Below are 13,897 nucleotides of genomic sequence, written 5' to 3'. Positions count from 1 at the left end.
CCTTACTGCATCAAATGCCGCCCGGATTGCAAGTGTTTCCGCTGAGCAGGGTGCGGAACCAGGGAAGGACACTCCTGTCCCCTTCCCCATCCCGAGGGGAGGGAGGTCACCGGCTGGGGCTGTTCAGAATGTCAGGGTGGCCAGGTCAGGAGGGCAGGTTCCTTAAGTGGGTGCAGACCCCAGGCTACCAGTAAAACCTCTGCTCAAGGGCCCCAGAGCCATCATCCTGCTTCAGCCCTGGGACAAATGACTCAATAAGGAATTCAACCTCTTAGGAGATCAGTTGGGCTTAAATGAAAATTCAAATGAGAGAAATGGAGGGAGGGATGTTAAAAACGTGTTTTAATGTGAAAAAGCTAACAGGAGCCCAGCCACTGAAATGACGGGCACCAGGCTCACGGAGAAGCCGCCTCCAGCTGAGCGTGTGGGAATGTGGAATTGCAGGACTGGGAACGTGGGGTTTATAGGGATCTACTGGTTGATGGAATTGGCTGCAGAGAGTCAAAAGAAAAGGACCGGACACTCGGAGCAACTGTAGCCCTTTCTTTCTCACTTCACTGTGGCCACCTGAGTTTCCAACACTCTCTCTCATATTAATTATTAAAATTGCCTATAGATGGATTTCCCTGCCTTTAATCTGCCTCACTTCCTCCTTTCCTTCTCCGTCCTTCCTTCCATCTACTCACTCATGAGTCATTCAACATGTTATTGAGCTACTACATATCAGGCATTACATCTACTCAACATCAGGCATTATATCTACCGTATATCAGGCATTATTCTAGGTCCTGGGAAATAACTTTGATTGAAACTCATGGGACCAACATTTTAGTCGGGGAGAGAGATTATAAATAAGGTAAAGAAAAAAGATATAGACCATGTAGGATGATGATAAGTAAAAAAAACAAGGGGGGTATAGTGCAGGATGAAGTCAAATTAATTATGCAGATTACTAGAGGTACAGTGTCTAGATCCTGGACAGATGTCCTTTGTGTGAGGACACAGCTCAGCCTGTGTGCCCAGCTCAGCTCCCTCCGTCTGGGGATGCGACCCACGGCCTGGGACCTGGCAATGGGGGTAGGCACTGGGTTTCAGAACCTGCCTGCCCCTCCCTCTCCACCATAGGCAGCACAGTTACGAGATGGGGGTGCATGAGGGCACGGGTGTGTGCACAGGCTTGTGTGAGGCTGTGCAGCGAGGTGGGCAGGTGACACTTGAGTGGTGACCTGAAGGAGTGAGGAGATGGGAAGAGCAGGAAGCGGGGGTACAGGACCTGAGTGGGGAGCCTGCTGGGAGGGGTCCAGCTTCCCGTTCAGCGTCACAGCCTGGGCCCTTCCCTCCCACCTCAGCTCCATCCTGGACCCCAACTCTCCCCAAGCTCTAGCTCAAAGTTCTCAGATGGATGGCCTAAAGGCCACCTCTGAACTGCAGACCTGTCTGCCTGACGTCTCAGGTGACAGGTCAGGTTCAACAGATGTAGTGCCTGGGACCCAGCTTGGATGCTTTCAGGAAACACTTGTGATGGAGAAAGAAAGGCAGGTTGCAAAGGGGGGAAGGCAGGATGCAGGGGTGACGGGGAGAGGCGGGTTGGGGACGGAGAGAGCTGGCCAACATTGAGAGTAGCTGAGGGGTGTGAGGCTGTAGGCGGGCACGCAGCATCCAGTACAGTTGGCCTGAATAGTTTTTTTTTAATTGGTTACCGACAATTAAAATTCAGGAAATTTGTTAAAAATCTGCCTCCCTGACATCTTTCGGAAGCTCAGAGACGAGCTCACTGGGGGCCTGCTTTCCTGTACGGTGACACTTAGCTGTCCCCTCCTCACAGGCCTTTCCTTGGAAGTTTCCTCTCTGGCCTGTTTCGCTCCCTCACACCTGCCAGACGCACATACACCCACCATCGCCCAGTCCTGTGTGTTCATTCCTGTCTTGCGTCTTTGCAACCTCTGCCCCAGCCTTCGTGGAATGCACCTGGGGCTCCCCACCCGGCGCTGTGGTCTGACTGTGTGTCCCCCATCCCCATGCCCCAAGTTCCTATGTTGAAATCTTAATGCCGGTGCTGAGGTCCTGAGGGTGGAGCCCTCGTGAATGGGATTAGTGTCTTATAAAAGAGGCCCCCAGAGCTCCCAGCCCCTTCTGCCATGTGAGGATGCAGAGAGGATGAAGTGGCTGGGCCTTGGAAGAGGGCCCTCATGCAGCCATGCTGGGGCCTTGATCTTGGACTTCCAACCTCCAGAACTGTGAGGCATAAATTTCTGTAGTTATAAGCCACCAAGTCCGTGGTACAGTGTTAGTTATAACTGTTGGAAGGGACTAAGATACCTGGCAAAGTACATATCCTTTAAGACACTGCTCCAAAACCTCCTCCCTGGCGGGGCCCCTGGGACACCTCCAGGGAACTGACTCTTCCCCTTGAAGCCCTTCTGCAGGGCTGTGAGCGCTCAGGGGCACAGCTGTGTCTTATCTCCATTTGTGTGTCCAGGTTCCAGCACAGCATGTAACTATTTGTTTACATGAAATTGACATAAATTAGGTGAATAAAAACCTTCCAGACTTACAAAATCTGGACTGTCTCATTGGAAAGAGACTCAAATTGCTAGACAGTTTCAAGGTTTAGAAATAACAGAATTCAGCCTGCATCCATCTCCTGGTTTTCCCCCCAAGGTGAGATGGTGGCCCCTGTCGTGCAGCAGGTGTGGAAGCAGAGGAATTCAGCCAGCACGTGGCACACACAGGTGACTTGCAAACATTCCCGGATTTGAACAGTTTTGATCAATGTGTGCACTTGTTTTTGCTACAACTCAGTACACCCACCATTTCTATAAATTCTGTCCCGGGAGCTTTGAGGAAACCAACGTAGAGTGGAGAGATGGACTGGACAGGAGGTGAACTAGCCAGAGAGAAGTAGAGTCACCCACCTCAGCCAGGGACACAACCAGATGACACTTCTGCTTCGGGGAGTGACTGCATGGCCTCGAGACTGTAGATGAGGGTGCTCAGAGCGGCAAAAGGTGCAACTCAGAGAGGAAAGGGGAGGCTGACCCAGCTAACAGCCAGACCATTCATGCCTTACAGACTGTGAGATGCTGTCAGCTGTATAGTGACTGATCTGGGATCACCACTGATTGCTTCAGTGTTGTTTTAGCCTTTAATCCCTTAAGTGGGTCCACATTTTTCATATTCAAAGGCGAACTACAAACAGGGAGCAGTTGAAAACGAATGTATTGGAGGATCATAGCACTACTGTGATCACCACGTACTGTAGTATGTATTTATAGTTTGCCATTTGCAAATGCTCTCTGTGTACATTAATTTGTCACCACGACAGCCCCCTGCTTAGAGCAGGAGAGGTAATGTAATTTGCTCAGGGTCCCATGAGTAAGATGTTGCTGGTTTCAACTCCTGTCTTATGACCCCAGGACTGGCTCTCCTTTGGTGGTGTTCACCAAGCTGACCAGGGCACGTCTGAGGCGGTCAGGCAGGGCATCCGGAGTTGCTGAGGCAGTCACCATCCTTCCTGTCTGCTCTGTGCTCCTCGAGCCCTGCTAAGAGTTGGCACATGGCTAGAGCCAGCTGGTGGGCCCTTCGTCCAGCTCCGCCATCTGGCATGATGCCCTTCCTGCTCACCAGCCTCTCTTCTGCCTGGGTGACTCTGCCTGCTGCTCCTGTCTGGCAGGACCTGAGTGGCAGAGGGTTGGCTGCGAGGTCCTGGGCATTGGCTTCCGGTGAGGCTGTGGTGATTCAGTCCTCCTGGAAGTCTGTCCTCCTCAGCCTTTGGCCCGAGGCTCCCGACAGGCTCCCTCCTGTTGCCGACTCCTGCCACCATTGATGAAATGAGCTCCTGCTACCCAGAGAGGAAAAGTCGGGGACTCCAGGCCCCGCTGGGTCAGCAGCCTGCCCTGGAAACACTGATTGGTCCATACCCTGTGCTATTCTGCAGTTCATTCTTTAAAGCGGGGCTGTGCTAGCAGAGAGGTCTTTCCTGGGCATGCACACAGCCCTACACGTGTACATGGCCTTCTAGATCCCAAGGACTCTGCCTGAACTCTCCAAAACCCCTGTGGACATCTCATTCCCCAGATTTTCTTTTTAGCTTTTTGGTTAACCAATTGTTTGCCCCAACTGTTATCCACTGCCTCAGGCAGCCAAGATACTAAAAAATTGCCTCTGATGGTTTTCAACAAATGCTCCCACCCTCATTCCCACCCTGGGAAAAACTGTTTGCACTAGGCCAACTGTGAGTCAGGTCAAATAAAAACAGCCTTCCAGGGAACTACAAGACAGGTCAAATAATGACAATTATCTGGGAATGAAGCTTTAAGCTTTGCAGGATTCTTCATTACTTTCAGGATAAAATGCAAATTCAATAACAGGGTATGTAAATCCTTTTAGAATTTGGTCTCTGCCCAGATCTCCAGCCACAACTGCTAACAAGCTGCTTAATCTCTAAACTTCTCTCCCCAGTGGCTGTCAGTTTGCTGGTCTTCACCTAGTTGTGGCTTTTGATTTCAAGACTATTGTGGAGCTGGGCAGGGGAGATGGGATTAGGGCAAGTTAAAGTGTCACAAAGCTCTCTGTTCTTACTGAGATCCCGCAGTTTTCCCTGAAAAAATGCTCCCTGGTTGTTGCAGGTGTTTGGGTAAGTTCCAGACTTCTGAAAATGGTCATTCTTAACATTTTTGCAAGTTTTCTCATTATCTTTATGAAGAAGAGAATTTTCAGAGGACCCTACTCTGCCATTTTCACTGATATCTAAACTAAGTTTGTACGAGTGAACAGAGGAGGCGGGTATTATTGAGATGACAGCTTGGGCAAAGAAAAAAGATGGGAGTAGCAGTTGACACATTGCAGGGGAATTGCAAGTGGAACATAAAGTTGCAAGGAAAGAGTGGAAGGAAAAAGGCTGAGGAAGTAGGCAGTGGCTTGTGTGCAACATTAAAAGATATTTAAACTCTTCCTCCCCCACCCCACCCCATCAGCCACCTTCCTCCCAGGGCCAACTTCAGATCTCAGCTATTTCAGGAACACTGACATAGCCACTCAGGCCCACAAGTTTTGAATTCGCCCCCACCAACCAAACATTGCTTTCCTGCTGTCAATACTTCTATTTAATTATCTTTTATATTTTCCAAGTGCCTTCTTAGCTGATCCTAGCTAGCAATCTTCATTGCAGTTCTTCTTCACCTTGTAATTGCAAAAGTTTATACAGTATCTGGAACATAACAGGAGCTCAGTACATAGTGGATAAAGGAATAAAGAGAATGAACTTTTTAAGAGGAAGCAATCCTGTCCTGAGAGATTTTTGCTTGTTTTAAACTGGGTGCCTTGGAAAAACAGATTCTGACTAGGTATTTGCATAAAGGAAGTTTACTAGGGAGTGCCCTTCGCTTGAGTGGATATGGGGGAATGAAGCAAACAGAATTTTGGAGAGGGGGGAGTTGATCCCCAATGCAGTCACGACAAAGGCCCCAGCCGATCCTTGGAGAGCCTTTCAGAGTTGTCCTGCCTTAGGGTCCAGTCCTGTTTCCCCTCCTGATCAAGCAGTGCCTTGGGAGAAGGCATGACCTTGACAAAGCGTCCAACCGTCCAGCAGCTCAGGAAGTGAATGGGTATGAAGCCGAATCTGGCCTCTGTACCCCGACACCAAGTTAAATCTTACACACAGAGTTTTGGGTGAAGTAGAAAAGAATAGCTTTATTCCTTTGCCAGGCAAAGGGGGCCACAGTGGGCTAATGCCCTCAGAACTGTGTGTCCCTCCTTGGAGGGGGTAGTGAGGAGTTATATAGCAATGGTTCAAAGAGGAGGGCATGATCAGCTCGTGGACCTTCTTCTGATTGGTTGGTGGTGAGGTAATCGGGAGTCGGCATCATCAACCTTGGGTTCCGACTGGTCTGGGCTCTGTGTGCTTGTGGGCCGCATACCCTCATTAATCTTAACTTCTCCCACCTGGAGGGGGTTTCAGCCTCTGCAAAACAGCTCAAAGATATTGTTGTGTGTATCCCTTGATGGGGAACCAGGACCCTGCCCCAAGGCTGCGCTATTGTTTCTCTCGACTGTTTCTCCCTGGTCTCCCGTCCCCTCCCTTCCCTAATTAACAACTTATTGAATCTGGCTGGAACTCAAGGAAAGTCATGGGGGCTGAATGAAGCCTATTTCCTGTACTCAGAGAAATAGGGGACACAGAAAGTCTTTGTTCCCAGGAGCCCCCATAGGGCCCTGCTCAGTATCAGGTGCCTCAGTCCTGAAGAGAGAGCTGGGCACCATAGCACTTACAACACTGCTCGGTTCCGACATGGTTTGGCCCATTGTGCTGACTCGGTGCTGGCTCCCCTGAGGGAGGTGTGATGCGACACAAAGCGTGGGGTCAGGCCATCTGATTTCCACCCTGAGGTTTCTTCCTGCTAACTGCATTGCTCGGATCAGAGTTTATCTTCCCTCAACCTATTTATCCTTCATTGGCAAGTGGGTATTCCTACTTCAACACTGGACAAGTGACAGATGTGCCAGGGTAGCGTGGGAATGGGGTCAGAATTGAATGCACTACAGCCGGAAGGAAATCCGTACCTATGACTGCCTGGAAGTCCAGCTACACTGCACTCCCTCCACCTGACCCACCCAGGATCTCCCACATTTCTGCTGGAAAAGTACAAAAGAGGTCTAGTTGCCTCTCTGGGGTACTGAGAAATTGATCAACTATGTTTTGAGACAGTTGGATCCTGATAAGGATTTTGCATGAGGTAGACATTTTTATTCTTCTTCCTGACAGTGATCAATGAGAAATCATAGCGGAAGGAGATGATGTCATTCCTCATCCTATATCAACTCATATATGGGTTAGTGACTTGTTGGAAAGAAAAAGATGAGTCCATAATCTAGTAAATTACTATGAGTGCCACAGAGAAATCTGATAGAGTTGTAAAGGAGCTTGAGTGATAGGATTCCAACCTCGACATTCAAGCAAATGGCTTCTCAGAGAGGGGCCTGGAGGGGGAAACGTCTCAGAGTCATGGGGGAAAGATGAGGCTTAGGTAGTCTGAAAAAAGCATACTGTGCTTTGTTCCCATAAGAAGGTTTTGTACAAAATTCTGTTGCACAGACGCAGAAAATAGCTTGAGGGAGTGCTTTAGGGGGACACACGTTGAAAAAAAACAGATGAGAAGTAGCTTTGGGAACAAAATGGCGGCCTGATGTCAAAATTACTTATCAGAAGTTTTTATCTCTAGCGACTATATTTGGCTTAAAATTACATCCTTTTTTCTTTTCTTTTCTTTTCTTTTCTTTTTTTTTTTACAAAGCCTTAAGTTAAAGAATGCAGTTACCTCCTGCTAGAAATGAGCATTCCAACCACTGATAAAGAGCCTTTCAAAACTAAGGATGTCAAAATGACAACAGGCTCTGAAGAATGTTTGAAGTTTGCCCTCAAGTTAGAATCACCTGGATTTTTTGAGAACTCTCATTGGATATGGACCTGTCACTGAAGGAGATGAATACTTGTCATGTCTGGGACTCCAGCGATGCCCAAGCTTTTCCTTCAAGCCTGGAGTAAGGAACTGAACAAACAGCTCCTTTCAGAAGGACAGGTTCCCCCCCAGGTAGGTAAAGAGATAGCATCAGCATCCTTTCTAAAACCATTATCAGATGTTTCTGTGCCTCCGTTTTTTCACCCAGAATATCAGTTGCTGTGACTGACAGCCCTCAACATGCCTGTGAGCTGCACGGTGAAAGGAACCTGCAGATGAAAGCAAATTTACTCAAGTTTCCATCAGCAGCATTTCTCAAGGTTTGTCAGCTTAGAACATGAATACAGTCTACTTCCGTGGGGTCAGCAGCAGAAAGGAGTGTAGATTTCAGGAGGAATTAATGGACTACAGGTTAACTCTTTACTTACGGAAAAGGAACACTAAAATCATTTCCAATATTGTCTATTTATTCAATGTATATGAATATAATATACATATAATATATATAAATGACATATATTAAATTTATATAAATTTTATAAATATATCTAAAATCTCTTAGTGAAATATTTCTCCACCTACGAAATGTTTCTTGTTAATTTTTGGAAAAACTACCCAAGTGGATTTCATGCTACCAAATGCACATTAAGATATTTATAACCAAGTTTAATATCTTAGTTTTTCTTTCCAAAAGCTGAGCTAATATTTACCAGGCTCGTGTCATGGGCTAGAACAGGGGCCAGCATTTATAGCCTGCAGCCCCTCACCTGTTCTTGCACAGCCTATGAACATTGTGAAGTGGTTGAAGAAAAATCAAAGAAGAATAATAGCTCATGACATGTGACAATTGTATGAAATGCAAATTTCAGCTTCCATACATACAGTTTTATTGGACACAGTTACACCATTCCTTTACAGATTATCTATGGCTGCTTTCCTGCTAAAAGGACAGAGCTGAGTAGTTGTAACACAGACCATATAGCCCATAGAGCCAAAATAATTAACTCTTTGACTCTTTACAGAAAAAGTTTGTCAACCCCTGGCCTAGAACATTTCTCTATTTGTTGCTAATTGTTTTGGGGACTGGTTAGGCTACTGCTCTGCTAAAGATTAGAGCACTGCAGGGACTTCCCTGGTGGCAGAGTGGTTAAGAATCCTCCTGCCAGTGCAGGGGACGCAGTTTCAATCCCTGGCCCGGGAAGATCCCACATGCCGCGGAACAGCTAAGCCCGTGCGCCACAACTACTGAGCCTGTGAGCCACAGCTACTGAAGTCCCCGTGCCTAGAGCCCATGCTCTGCAGCAAGGGAAGCCACTGCAGTGAGAAGCCCACGTACCCCAAAGAAGAGTAGCCCCCGCTCACCGCACTAGAGGAAGCCCGTGCGCAGCAACGAAGACCCAAAGCAGCCAAAAATAAATAAATACATTAATTAATTAATTTTTTAAAAAAGATTAGAGCATTGCAGTTGTAGAGACCTTACAGAGCGGTCCCTGGAGTATACCTCTCTTAATATAACCCAGGTCTACTTAACTTCCCATAACACCCATCTATGGGTAAATAGCACTTTGTTAATCACATTTGACAACACTCTTTACAACAAAAACTGTTGAATTCTATTGGGAAGAATCCTCACCACCTAATTTCTTTTTTAGGACTATCAGATTTGTATATAACAGGTTTGTTTAAGATAAGATTATAACCAAAAGCCCACCCTGCAGATCCCACTCCAGGGAAATGTAGGAGGGTAGAGAAGGCTGCTTCGGTGATCAGAGGACCTCTCACTGCATAGCCAACCTCCAGCTGGGAAAAGAACTTTGACGCCAGTTTGTGTTGCAGTCGTGAGAAGAACAGCTCCATCCGTGGCAGGTCGCTGGCATGGACCATGATGGAGGCGCGATTCCTCCAAGACTGGATCCTCTTACTGGGTTTCTGGGAAAGCCTGCATTCTGGGGAATCACTCCTGATGGTAGAGACACCAGTGAGAATAAAGGGTGTGGGCTCAGATCGTGTGTTGGGATGGTCTGGAATGCTAAGATGCTAGGAAAGAAAGTCAGTTGTGTGTAACATTGACTCGGAAGCACAGAGGAAAGGTGGTGAAAGAAATGAGATTTGGGTCAACAGGGCTGGCAGCTGACAGCTCCCTCCACTGCTTCCCTGGGATCTCTCCTAACTTTCTCTCTATGGGATTCTAACTACTGCGGGGACCAGTAGCTGGAGGAGTGGTTACGACAAAGGTAACCAGGACAGGAAGAGTCCCGTGGAGACCAAGGTTTGAAATGATGTTAATACATCGGCTAAAGTGTAAGGAGCTCTAAATGCCAATCCCAATTCTAAGGGCTTTACCTGTGTTACCGCTTCAAGCTTCACATATGCTGCAAGGCACGGTACCATGATTAAGTCCCTTTTAGAGATGGGGACATGAAGTAAAAAGAGGTTAAAAACTCACTGATGTTTACAAGGTAAGTAAATAGCAGAATCCATCTGTCTGTCGGTCCGTCTGTCTGTCTCCAGAAACTGTGCTACTTTTCTTATACTGCTGGGGGAAGAGGTGGGTGGCACAGAAGGATGGAGACGTGGAGAAACCTAAGCTGCCTTAGGACAGGCTTGTTCCGATACCGCCTTTGGGCAGTATCTTGGTGTGGCGTCCTCCAAAAAGGCTTTTCAGGACCTTTTATTGACAAAAGGAGCACCTCACCTGCTCGAGGTTCAAACACCCACAGCCCTACCTGGCCCAGATGTAGGCGCATCCCTTCAGGGCAGGAAGCTACCCTGTAGCTAGCTGGGTGGGTGGTCCAGGGTCCTGGGGTGCCAGGGCAGGCATCGTACCAGGGAGCACCTGTCTTGCTGACTCAAAACATACCTGTAGTGTTTGCTTTGAGCTACCTCGGCAGCTTGCCCCATGGCTTTTGTGCCCTTAAAACTTCTTTATTGGTAATATCGGGATTGACTGCAAGAATAATACTGTTTATTTCTGCCACGTCTCAGGCCATCCCAGGAGGTACCTGGATGGTCAAAGGGCTTCTTATGAGCTCTCTCCTTTGCCCTTTTAAAATCACTGAATTTTGTTTTCTTTTTCCTTTTTTTTTTTTTTGCGGTACGCGGGCCTCTCACTGCTGTGGCCTCTCCCGTTGCGGAGCACAGGCTCCGGACGCGCAGGCTCAGCGGCCATGGCTCACGGGCCCAGCCGCTCTGCGGCATGTAGGGATCTTCCCGGACCGGGGCACGAACCCGCGTCCCCTGCATCGGCAGGCGGACTCTCAACCACTGCGCCACGAGGGAAGCCCAAAATCACTGAATATTCTTGGTTGTTTAATGCAAAAGGAAACAGAATATCAGAGCCTTTGGGCCCAGGCAGTTTGGGAGGAGGGCTGGTGACAGCCTGGACCACAAATCTGAGGCCTCATAACTGTGGGATCGTATTCCCAGCTCACCCTCACCCCGCCCATCCTTACCTGCCCGCCACCACCCAGCTACAGGGTCCCACTTTCTCCGGGGCCACTCCACCAGCACACCTCCACCCCCATCTTCTCTCTGTGTCTCTGTCTGAAAACTGAGTGTCCTCATTCCTCTGTGTGTGGATCAGACACGGGTGCCCCAGCCTCGGTGTTTAATCACTTCATATTTCAAGACCCCAGAAGGAATTCTGAAAGTCCTCTGGTCCTGATCCCAAATCCTAAGAAAGAAGATGCAGAGTTTCCCTGGTGGCACAGTGGTTAAGAATCTACCTGCCAATGCAAGGGACACGGTTTTGAACCCTGGTGCGGGAAGATCCCACATGCTGCAGAGCAACTGAGCCCATGCGCCACAACTACTGAGCCTGTGCTCTAGAGCGCACATGCCACAACTTCTGAGCCTGCATGCCACAACTACTGAAGCCCGCGTGCCTAGAGCCCGTGCTCTGCAACAAGAGAAGCCACCACAATGAGAAGCCCGCACACCACAACCAAGAGTAGCCCCTGCTTGCCGCAACTAGAGGAAGCCCACGCACAGCAATGAAGACCCAACACAGGCAAAAATGAAAACAAATAAATTAATTAATTAAAAAAGAGAAAAAAAAGAAGATGCAATAGGCTGATTTTAGCGGGGGTGAGGGAGTGCAGCGTCCACCCTGGGTCCGACCAGCAGGCTAGAGGCAGATTCCCTTTTTCCTCTGTCCACCCAGCTGGGGTGCAAAAGCCTCCCTGAACAGGGCTGCAGGGGTTTCTGTAAGAAGGAGCGCATCAGTCAGAGGTGGCCGCCTGCCTGAGAAAGGGGGCACTGTCTCTCCACCACGCCCGTAAGGAAGTGACCCTCAATGGAGCCTGCTCTGGCCCTGGCCGTCCCCGCACACTCCACAGCGGAGAGGGACTGGGGTCTTCTCTGCAGGCCTCACAGATGTTGGGACGTGTGTCGCCCGTGCAACACAATGTCTTATCCCATCCCTCTTTCCTACATCCTGGCCCTCCCCCATAGGACTGATCTGCTACCCTGAAGTCCTGGGCGTGGTCAGAAGGAAGGTCTGCACCGTTTTTTTTGTGCCCAGTGCTTTTTCAGAGTTCATAGAAAACAGCTCTAGGCCAAAGAACAACTCTAGGAAAAGGAAATTCTATCCTTGGCCGAGATCCCATGTTCTATATATACTGTTTCCTTATTTTTTTTTTTTTGCGGTACGTGGGCCTCTCACTGCTGTGGCCTCTCCCGTTGCGGAGCACAGGCTCCGGACGCGCAGGCTCAGCGGCCATGGCTCACGGGCCCAGCCGCTCCGCGGCATGTGGGATCTTCCCGGACCGGGGCACGAACCCGTGTCCCCTGCACCGGCAGGCGGACTCGCAACCACTGCGCCACGAGGGAAGCCCCTGTTTCCTTTTTTTAAAACAAAAAACTGGAACAACGTTTTAAAAACACATGTGGTACCCTTACAAAGTGACCATCCACAGCCCGTGTGTGCTTGCTTCTGCTCATTCCAGAACCTTCGGGCCGGCTCTCCTGGCCTGAGTCCACACCACGAGACCCCAGGAGGTGCCGCGGGGCCTGAGCCAGGCACGAGTCAGGAATGAATGGGCGCCGGGGTCACACTCCCCTACACGTAACCTGCCACCGCCATTTGGCCTGTGCCCTGCACCCTTGGTGTCTCGATATTTTATGAATGACACCGGCCAAGATTGGCTGGTCCAGGCTGGGACGCCTGCCACGCGGGCATCCTGACACGTCCTTGGGAATAGGCGGTGCCGGCCGAGAAGGTCCAGAGGGCACAGGCTGTCATGCACCAGCACCCGCTCCTTGCCAGGCTAGGCAAGTGCAGGTTCTTGACCTCACGGAAGTGGGGTGATGGGGGAATTTTTTCTCCCTGTGGAGTATTTACCTGCCCCCCAGCTGGGTCAGCAGCACACCCAGCTGACAGAGCGCTCACCAGAGCTCCTGGGGTCCCCAGGCCTTTATCGCGCCCTCCACCTCTCAGCCCGGTCTGGACCTTGCTGCAGAAAAAGCGTGCCTTCTAGTGGTCTGAATCCCACAGAGCTTTTGAAACCACAGACCTCGCAGTCCCTCGTGATGAAGACGGACGAAGTCTGCATCAGAGCTTCCCCACCTTCCCCTTTGCCCCCGAGGTCACTCCTGGAGCCCATCAGGGAAAAGGACCCTGTCACTGAATCACGTCTGGCCCAGCATCTGCACGCAATCTACAGCGTGATCCAGACCACGTCTCCACAAGGCGCGTGCCCACCCTCGGGGGGACCCGGCAGTCCATCGAGGGAGGGAAGAAATAGAGAAATCATTCATTTTTCCCATCTCAAGAGATAGAAAATAAATCATGCTTTACTGATACTGATGTACACAGTGACCATAGTGGACATACATACACCACCAAACGTAAAACAGATAGCTAGTGGGAAGCAGCCGCATAGCACAGGGAGATCAGCTCAGTGCTTTGTGACCACCTAGAGGGGTGGGATAGGGAGGGTGGGAGGGAGACGCAAGAGGGAAGAGATATGGGAACATATGTATATGTATAACTGATTCACTTTGTTATACAGCAGCAACTAACACACCATTGTAAAGCAATTATACTCCAATAAAGATGTTAAAAAAATGTATTTAAAAACTGACTTTTTTTTTTTTCTTCTGATGGCGTACCCAATCCAAAACACCTGGACACCAGTGATTCAGAGCAGGGATCTGGGTCGGAGAGGTACTGGGAGTACTGGGAGTACTGGGAGTACTGTCTCTGCTGTTTTTGGCTTGTGTGACGCTGGGCGGTGCTCGAGCCTCTCAACACCCCCGTTTCCTCATTTACGGAATGAACTTGACAGAAGACTCGTAAGACTGAGGATGAAATTAGACCACGCAGCGCAAGCACTGTGCCTGGAACACAGGGATCCCTGGATAAGCATCATTTATCGTTATCACTCACTGTTCACGTCCGTCCTCAGCCAACGGCAAAAGCGGAAGCCCCCAGATGGCTC

General features: G+C 49.4%; 1 long non-coding RNA gene across 2 annotated transcripts in view; it reads right to left on the bottom strand.

Moving 5' to 3' along the window:
* LOC125960972 (uncharacterized) overlaps positions 1-13,897 on the bottom strand; it is a 210,015-nt gene that overhangs the window by 137,595 nt on the left and 58,523 nt on the right. The window contains exon 1 of one of the 2 annotated variants that reach the window (XR_007471231.1): positions 10,686-10,722. The exons of the other annotated variant lie outside the window; for it this stretch is intronic. This is a non-coding gene — a long non-coding RNA (uncharacterized LOC125960972). Of the gene's footprint in view, positions 1-10,685; positions 10,723-13,897 lie in introns of those variants that run through there. 2 annotated transcript variants of the gene reach the window in all.

The sequence above is a fragment of the Orcinus orca genome, chromosome 14, assembly GCF_937001465.1.
Source record: "Orcinus orca chromosome 14, mOrcOrc1.1, whole genome shotgun sequence".
Lineage (NCBI taxonomy): Eukaryota > Metazoa > Chordata > Mammalia > Artiodactyla > Delphinidae > Orcinus > Orcinus orca.
The sequence above is the reverse complement of the archived record's forward strand: the minus strand, read 5'-3'. Positions and strand labels throughout refer to the sequence as shown.